Below are 9,088 nucleotides of genomic sequence, written 5' to 3' on the forward strand. Positions count from 1 at the left end.
ATTCATGTAAGTTTACTATATATTTGGTGTTTTAATAGAAATATTGAGGAAAACAAGTAAAAATATGCTTTGGTAATTTAACTAAAGTGTTTATTATCAGTGCTAAAACTGAAAGACCTCTCAAAACTAAAGTGAAATTTGTTGGATTCTTAATCCTTTTTTTACTTTACATTCATAAGATGTAATATTGTCTCTAATGTATAAATAATAATTTAAATTTGGTTTATATTTTAGTCGAATAAGTTTTTATGGTCAAACCGCTACTGAAAAGATAAATAAAACGACTTAGCAAACTCTATAGAGAAAAAACACTTTTGCGGCATTTTATATTCGAAATCACAGCAAGATGCGTTGACGGGGTTATCTGAAAAATTATGTACTTATAATAGTCCGGGAGCCAGGGGTCGATTTTGGACTGCGTTTTTATACCGTTAAATTCTTAACTATGCTTGTGATTTAGCTTTCACGAATAACGAAAGTGAACGTCAGCTGGCGCACCCCCGCTGGGAGTAATTGTGGGAGGGTACGAAAAGTGTCGAAAAAAATTTAAACCAACTTATTTTATACCGGCTGGACACCTATGAAAATATAATAATGATAGTCAGCTGCGTTTATAGCGGTGGGAAGACCGTCAGCCGAAGCATTGAAAATTCCGCGCGCCGCCGAGATGTATGAACGTAATGATACATTCTTGCTTCGGTTGACGGTCTTCCCACCGCTATAAACGCAGCTGACCATCATTATTATATTTTCATATGTGCCCAAAATTATGTAAAAAAAATTTCAATCGGCATAAAGTAGTTTTACTTTTTAATTTATTTTACAAGTTCGCCTGTTCAGCTGACGTATTTTCCTCCCTCTACGGCGCAGCTGACTATTTTTTTTATTCTACTAAATGTCAACAATACACAAAAAAAATTTCAGCCGGTATTAAATGAGTTGTTAAACTTTTTTTTCGACACGTTTCGCAGCATACCACGCACGTACCCACCGCTACTGGACCAGCTGACGGTTGGTTGCGTCATCCATTGGATGGCGTCTGCCTTCAGTATTGAAATCAGTCGGCATGAAATGATGAGGTCAAAATGACCCCTGGCTCCCGGACTATCCTGGGGTGTTTACAGATGTGAGAGGTACTGCATTCGGAGGAGAAAGCTTCAGGCTAAACGGGCTGCCGCCGCTAGCTCCACGTTTTCTACAACAAATATAAATACGTGAGCAGGCTTAACATGACCGAAGTGTTAACCGATGTTGTATTCTGTTGAAATACTCTTTTATCTTCCCTAAATGAGACCTCTTTATTTAATTTAAATCGAAATCCATGCAACCAATCACACTTCCTTGTTGAGTTTATGCTTTTTCAAAATAGTCGATGAAGATTATTTCATGAGCAAAAAACTTTTCCACTCTCTCGCCAACAAGTTTTTTGGACTAAAGTCCTCTCTCGACGAACAAAACTAACACTCTACAAGACTCTCCCGTCCTAACGTATGGCGCAGAAGCGTGGACAATGACAACATCCGATGAAGCGACGCTTGAAGTGTTTGAGAGAAAGATTCTGCGGAAGATTTTTGGACCTTTGCACGTTGGCAACAGCGAATATCGCAGGCGATCGAACGATGAGCTGTATGAGCTTTACGACGACATAGACATAGCGCAGCGAATAAAGATCCAGCGGCTACGGATACAAACGCTCCGGCTTTGAAAGTATTCGATGCGGTACCAGCTGGTGGTAGTAGAGGAAGAGGAAGGCCTCCTCTGCGTTGGAAAGATCAGGTGGAGAAGGACTTGGATTTACTTGGTGTGTCCAATTGGCGCCGGTTAGCACGAGAAAGAAACGACTGGCTCGCTTTGTTAAACTCGGCCAAAATCGCGTAAGCGGTTATCGCGCCAATTAAGAAGAGAGAAGAAAAAACTTTTCCAGATGATGGAACACAATATTCCTTGGAATACTCACAACGGTTGTTGAGCGATTCTTGTTCTTAGATATGTTATCTTTAAGGGAAAACTTTATTATAATGTAAAACGCTTTGAACGCTTGAAACTGAAAACCGCACCCTCCGGAGGTTTATAGTTTTTAATAAGTTTAGTGAAAAGTTTTTTTTTTTTTTGCTTTAGTTTAGAATTGAGAATAATTTATTTGAAAATATAAACATATAAAATTGGATTTGACAGGAGCGTCGATTAGAAGTTTTTCAAATTTTTGGATTTTTTGCGCATGGCGGCCTTCGGCCGCGCCTGAACAAAATAACCTCATCAATCCAACTCCGGCTACGCCATTCATAGCATTTTTGCGTAGAAATCCTTTCAACGTTAAGATCATTGAACCCAAAATTAAAACGCTATACGCGGCCCTATCATCAGCACTGAACTGAAATACTTCATTTTTGTTCATATTTTTATTTTTATTTTTATTTGCAGGCTCCGGCAACACTATACTGTTGCCAATTCCAGTGAATATTTATTCGCGCTTAAAATTAGAAAGTGATGATATGGGTAAATGCATTAGCATTTAATTTTCATTGAAATAATTCGAAGTAACAACACGCGTTTGCTTGTATATTTTGTAAATTTAAGTGAATAATATAATTATAGAAACATATGTATATGTATGTTATAATGTGTCAAACTATAATAAAGTTCCCCAAGTTATTTCCGGAATAATTGGGAGTTATAAAGGTTGTTCCTGAACCCCTCCCTAATATCTCCACCAAGTTTCATTAAATAAGTTATTATACTTTGCCAAAAATTACCCATGTTACATTATATCAAATTCCTCCCCGTATATTTCCTAATGCAGTTAGGGACCTCCGTCTCTGAGTTGAGTTTCCAATTCTTGTTTTTTAATTTATGTCGCCGTTCTGTGTGTTTATATATGCCAACTGTGTCTTTTGCTTGTCTCCAAATAACTTAAAATTAATATAAAATGAAACAAGAAATTTGCTAACAAATTTCTAGATATTTAAGCACTTCATAAAAGTTAGATATAATAATTAAAAGGCTTCCGTCAGTCTTTCAGTGCTAGTTTAACTGAAGTGAACTTTTAAAATTGAGTTTAAGTCTGCAAAATTTGGCGCTTAGTTAATTTGGAAAACAAAGTTAAACCACGTTTGCTTGCACTGAACAACTAGTTTTACCATAAGAATTTAGTCGCAAACATTTTTATAAGATCAGTGTGCACCCTGTGTCCGTTTCTGTTATGATTACATTCCGCTATTTCTTAGAATTGAATTTTTAGCAATAAAGCGAACTAAACAGCAACAAATTTTATAGCTGGCTCACTGACTTTCATGGACAAATTGTAAACAATGGCTGACGGGGAAGATATTGAAAGTTCAATGGACAAACAATTCGATGACAACGAAGGTGGAAAGCCAGATAAAATGTTCACCTTGAAGAAGTGGAATGCTGTAGCCATGTGGAGCTGGGATGTGGAATGCGATATTTGCGCGATATGCCGGGTGCAAGTAATGGGTGAGTGTAAATGGTTTTTACTGTTTGTATTGTTTGTTTGTTAAAAAATAGCAATACCTTCTTAAATATTATTTTGTTATTCACTCGTTACACATACATACATATATATTCTTGTGTGACTTAAGGGAGGCTTAATGAAAAAGTCCTAAGTTCTAATCTCATATCGATGTTCATTGCCTAAAACAGAGTTAACACCTTGGTTCTTGGGACTAAATGTCGGTATTCCACGCTGTAGAATACTTCATTACGATGGCAGCTACCAGGAGAGACAGATTACATTTCGAGCCAAATACTGTCCATCCAACGCGTGAGCTCATGCGTATATACAGTAAAACGCATCCAGTTATGTTAATTTTTAAGGCTCGGCTCAGTAACTGAGAAGCACCTGGTTCTTAGTTACCAATCTCTCGTCTTTAAAATCCCGAGAATATTTACTAGGAAGACGTAGGTCAAGCCACGCAAGAATAACTTTTCATTGGGACGTTTGTACTTATATAGAAAATATTGTACGATTGATTCTGGTAATTATTTTATTTATGTTGTATTGCCCTATGCATATGTATGTATGTATTTTGTTATGTTATTTTGCATTTCATAAACAAACCGTATATAGGTAGTTGGTTACAATTTAGTAGCAAAGGTTATCAAATGCATTTGCAAAGTCCCAATCCTACTACTATAAGTACCATAAAATGAAACTATAACAAAATCCGACATAGCCTGATTATAATTCTTAATATAAATAGTTCTTTTCTAAATGATTTTTTTTTTTGATAATATTTCATGTTAGTGTGCATATAAGCATGATGAAAATTTGTTTTAATTCTGATAATTTGAAAAGTGGAAAATTTAGTAAATTCCTTTGTTTATATTTTCAATCCTTCATTGATACGGTTTGTTGTATACGAATAAAATCCTAGTATCTGATAACCTTCAAAAATCCAACAAGTTTTTGGTAGATGTCAGATGAATTGAGCAGAAGTATTTTTTTATTCACAGCGATAATTATGTATTTGCTAAATGTGTATTGACATTTGCTAAACATATGTATACATTAGTTGTTGTATAGCTTCATTTTTGGGAAGTTCTGTTTAAGTGGAAGTCCTTGGCCGGATATACAGCCAGGCCATATAAATAGCATATTTAGACTTTGAAAGAGTTGAATATGTTTTTAAATACTTATTTTTTATGGGGGAAAATCAACATAAAAAATAAAAAACTTATTTACATCCACTTTAAAACAAAAAAATGCTCAAAAAGAATTTTAGTTCTGATTTAATTTACGAGATCGTTGGTAACACACGAGACCTCCTGAACACATAAATAACCACCGTTTTTGATTACTTCTTCAAGTCGTCGCTCCATGCTTTCTACAAGCTTGTGGCATCTTTCCTTTGGAATGAAGTACCAAGCCTCCTCAACTGCGGTCCACAAATCATCAAAATTTTTTAAATTTTGGTTAGTGATTTTGACCTTAACATGATTGCGAAAAATTTTCTATTGGTTTGAGATCAGGGCTCTGCGCCGGCCAATCCAGTGCATTAATTTTTTTTCTTCTGAGCCATTGCTTCACTGTCTTTGCAGTATGCTTTGGATCATTGTCCTGCATAAACGTCCAATTTAATGGCATAAACTCAAACACAAATGGCTCCATTTTATTCTGGAGTATATCCAGATACTGAAATCTATCCATTTTACTAACCACGCGAACAATCGGCCCAACACCATGCCAGGAAAAAGCTCACCCAGCCATGATGCTTCCGCCGCCGTGTAATCGTCGTTTTTGTGAATCTAGGATTTAGCGCTTGATTTTTTGGACGACGTCCAAAGACGTTTTTTCAAAACTGAATAGATTTGTCTTTGTGGGCTTTTGCAACGGCAAGTCGGTGTTTGCTTATGCGGCCAAACAGCTGGGCCTCGTTAAGTCGCCTTCCCACAAGCTTTCTGGACACCTGTAGACCAGATTCTTGGTTTATTTCAAGCATTACTTGCCGTGCCGACTTAAAAGGATTTGCTTTGCTCTTGCGTATTATAGCTCTATCCACATTAACATCAGTCGCGGCTTTGGTTTTGTTTTTCTTTGCTTTTGCTTACATAGGATGAATCTTTCTTAACTAAATTAAGAGCATTATAAACCATTTTCCGAGAGCAGATCATCATTTCAGCTATTTCTGCATAGCTTTTTCCGTTTTGACTCATACAGTATATAAGAGCTCTACCGTAAGCTTAATAACGGTAATAAATGTAAACAAACAAATTTATTCACAGCACATTTGTGCTATTTATCTGTAAATCCAGTAGTTCCTACAAATTAGTTCATACAAAGGGAAATACACGCCACTTAATTTATTTTAAACTATACATTTTTCAAAAGGCTCATATCAAACCTGCATAGGTAACAAATTTTGAAATTTTGTTTTTGCGGTTCTTATATTCGTATATACTTATATGCTTATGCATCTCTAACATGAACACACTACAGGCTGGCTGGCTGTCATTTTTGGCTTTCACCACTAAATTTGATGAGCTTTTTGTGACTGCAAGTCGTCTGAGGACGCAAAAATAATATCTAACAAGTAATCTCAAGTTTAAGGACTTGAAACTGGTAAAAGCAAAAGTAAAAAGAGATTCTAACTTGTTTACAGTATTTATTATATTATTTATTTATTGAACTAAATTTATAATAAATTATAAAATTTAATAGTTAGGATACAACGCTAGCTACCAGGGCTATTGGCTGTATTGGTAATGTAAAAATAGGAGATTACATATATTAACGGTGATGGCTTGAAGGTAATTATAGATGGTACATTGATGTTTTGAATTGTGGAATATTTGAGTAGGTTGATTGGGATGTGGTTTTTAAGAAGGCTGATCTACATCTGTGAAGTATCGGACATTCGAGGAGATGTTGTCCGTGAGGTGTGTGGTGTAATGGAGACAGTTGCTGCTTTGTTGATTGCTTACCAGGAGGAATGTGTTACGTTTGTGTGGCCAGGGCAAAGGCGCGAAAAAACTATTTTTTATTTTCTTTTCTTGGAGTTCGTCGACGGACCAGTGTGTGCCTTCGCTAAGTCCAAGTGGAAGTTTCTCCACCCATATTCCACCAAGGGAGGAGTGGACCGGGGGCAACACCTGGGGACAGGGCCTCGTTAACCTGTTCACGGATGGCTCGATGTTGGACGGTAGGGTTGGAGGAGGAGTATTCTGCAAAGAGCTCCCCATCAAACTCAAATTCAGGCTACCGGATCACTGCAGTGTGTTCCAAGCAGAGGTGGCCGCAATTAAAGAAGCAGCTGACTGGCTACTTACTTGCCTAACAACTGTTAAGAGGGTAAATATTTACTCCGATAGCCGAGCGGCCATCAGGGCCCTAGGCTCTATTATGGTGCATTCGAAGCTGGTCAGGGAATGCCTGGTCTCACTCTCGATTGCATCAGAATACTTCGACATAAAGATAATTTGGGTACCTGGTCACAGTGACATTGCAGGAAACTGCGAAGCCGACGAGCTGGCCAGACAGGGGACCTGTGAGGCAATGTGCCCGCGAAAGGAGAGGATCGGGATCCCCTTGACAACCTGCGCTCTACTCCTGGAAGGCTGGGCTATGCACCAACTCAGCGAACGCTGGGCAAGTACACGAACGTGTAGGGTCGCGAAGTCCTTCTGGCCACGTTTGGATAGGAGGCGTTCGAGGGATATCCTGGGAATGACAAAATGTCATCTCTCAAATTTCGTGGGCATCATTACGGGGCACTGTCCGCGAGGTACACATGCCGTGAGACTCGGAATCACTTCGAGTCCTTTTTGCAGCAGCTGCATGGAGGATGAGGTGGAATCATCTCAGCATATGCTCCTTAGCTGCCCTGCCTTCGCGGGACTAAGATTCAAGTATCTTGGTTCTCATTTCTTTTCTGCACCTGCTGATATAGCAGGTGTTGATAACAAAAATCTGATGAACTACATCAGCAGCATAATGAGGTTAACACAACCGCGGACTAGTCACCGTTCGTAGTCCACAATCACTCACCACTCCCCCATCCCTTCCCTTCCTCCCCCTTCTCTGTCCTTAAATGGTATCACAAAGGACGAACCAAACTATTTCGTCCAAGTGGGCCCTACTCTCTGGGCAACCATTATAACCTAACCTAACCTAACCTAACCTTTCTTGGAGTTGGGTATATGGCAAGAGTATTTTTCGTGTGTATGATTGGGTAGTGGTGATGTTGGGTGTGTGCTTTTCAGGCGATCAGTTTCTTCCATGATAGGGCTTTTAAAGTTTGGTGCATTGCATACAGACTTTGCTGCAGTATTTGTTACCTCATTGCCAGTAATTCCTACTGGTCCAGGTAGTTTGTAAATATTAGTTCTAAGTTCGGGAGCAATCTCTGAGATCGTAGATTGCAATTCGAATCTACTGAGCGGGGAATTTTTATGCTGTTATAACAATAATAGTAGTTGGAAGTTTTTTATTAACCCTTAGGTATGCCTCATAATCAGCATTCATCATTTCCTTCCAATCGGAACACTGACCAAAACCAGCTTTTTTGAAGCAGTTGACGATTGTTGGTCTATCAATGCTCTATTTTATGCCAAGCTTTTGATATATGATTGATCCAATGAATAAGTGTAACATCCTGTCTTTTGTGTTCCTTAGGGTTTCTTTACCGATCCTGCTACGATAGTTACACTACATATTTTGAGTGACACTCTGATCAAGTGGTTGCTGTTTGGAGGTCATATTCGGTGGAAAGAATACCAATTCAATTCGTTTCAGTTTATTTTATACGGCTTTTGGGTCGAAAAACATTAACTACTTACGCTTTTCATGTTGAAAGTGCTTATCCAGCTTCAAAATCCATTCTTCAAAAAGTTTCCCGGTCGTCCATGCTTTGGAATTTGCTTTATAATCAACGGGTAACCACTAAATACCACGAAAGCATCGAGGTTTGTTTCTTCTCCCAATCAAAAGAATTTTAAGCTTTTCTGAACCTTCCATATTTGTTTGCCACCATTAATGTTGGATGTTTGCTATTTTTTTCACCATGACATTTTTCGTTCTTGGAAGCTAATGTTTTGTGTGGTACACATTTAATTCACGTTAAAAGAATCGCATTCATTGTATTTTTCCATTTCGAACAGCCCTCGGCAGGAATGTCATTACTCTCGCCACACACCCTTTTAAGGCTCACAAGTACTTCCCAAAACGAGAGTTTCGCGGAAAAAAGCATGAAATAATCACAGAATTTGGGATTTCCCCTAAATAATTCAATTCAGAGAAGCATGGGCCAAAATTGTTCTTCGAGTTATGGAGAATTTCGAGATAGAGAAGTTTGAGTTATGGCGCTAAAATTGAGCGAATATTGCTTTTGAAACACTATTGCCACGCGATTTAGTTCGAGTTATAGAGAATTCGAGGAGTTTTTCTTTTATTATTTAAATTTTCGAAGGGCTTGAAACCTTCAAAAGGGGAAAACGTAAAGAGAAGTATCCATTACGTACAGGTATCCGTATCCGTATTTAATAGGACGAATAATCAACAATTTTTTTACTTACGTTTGTATAAAACAACGTAATTTTACAAAACAAAAATCTAATTTTTATTTTAAAAATA

This window comes from Anastrepha obliqua, chromosome 4, assembly GCF_027943255.1.
Source record: "Anastrepha obliqua isolate idAnaObli1 chromosome 4, idAnaObli1_1.0, whole genome shotgun sequence".
Lineage (NCBI taxonomy): Eukaryota > Metazoa > Arthropoda > Insecta > Diptera > Tephritidae > Anastrepha > Anastrepha obliqua.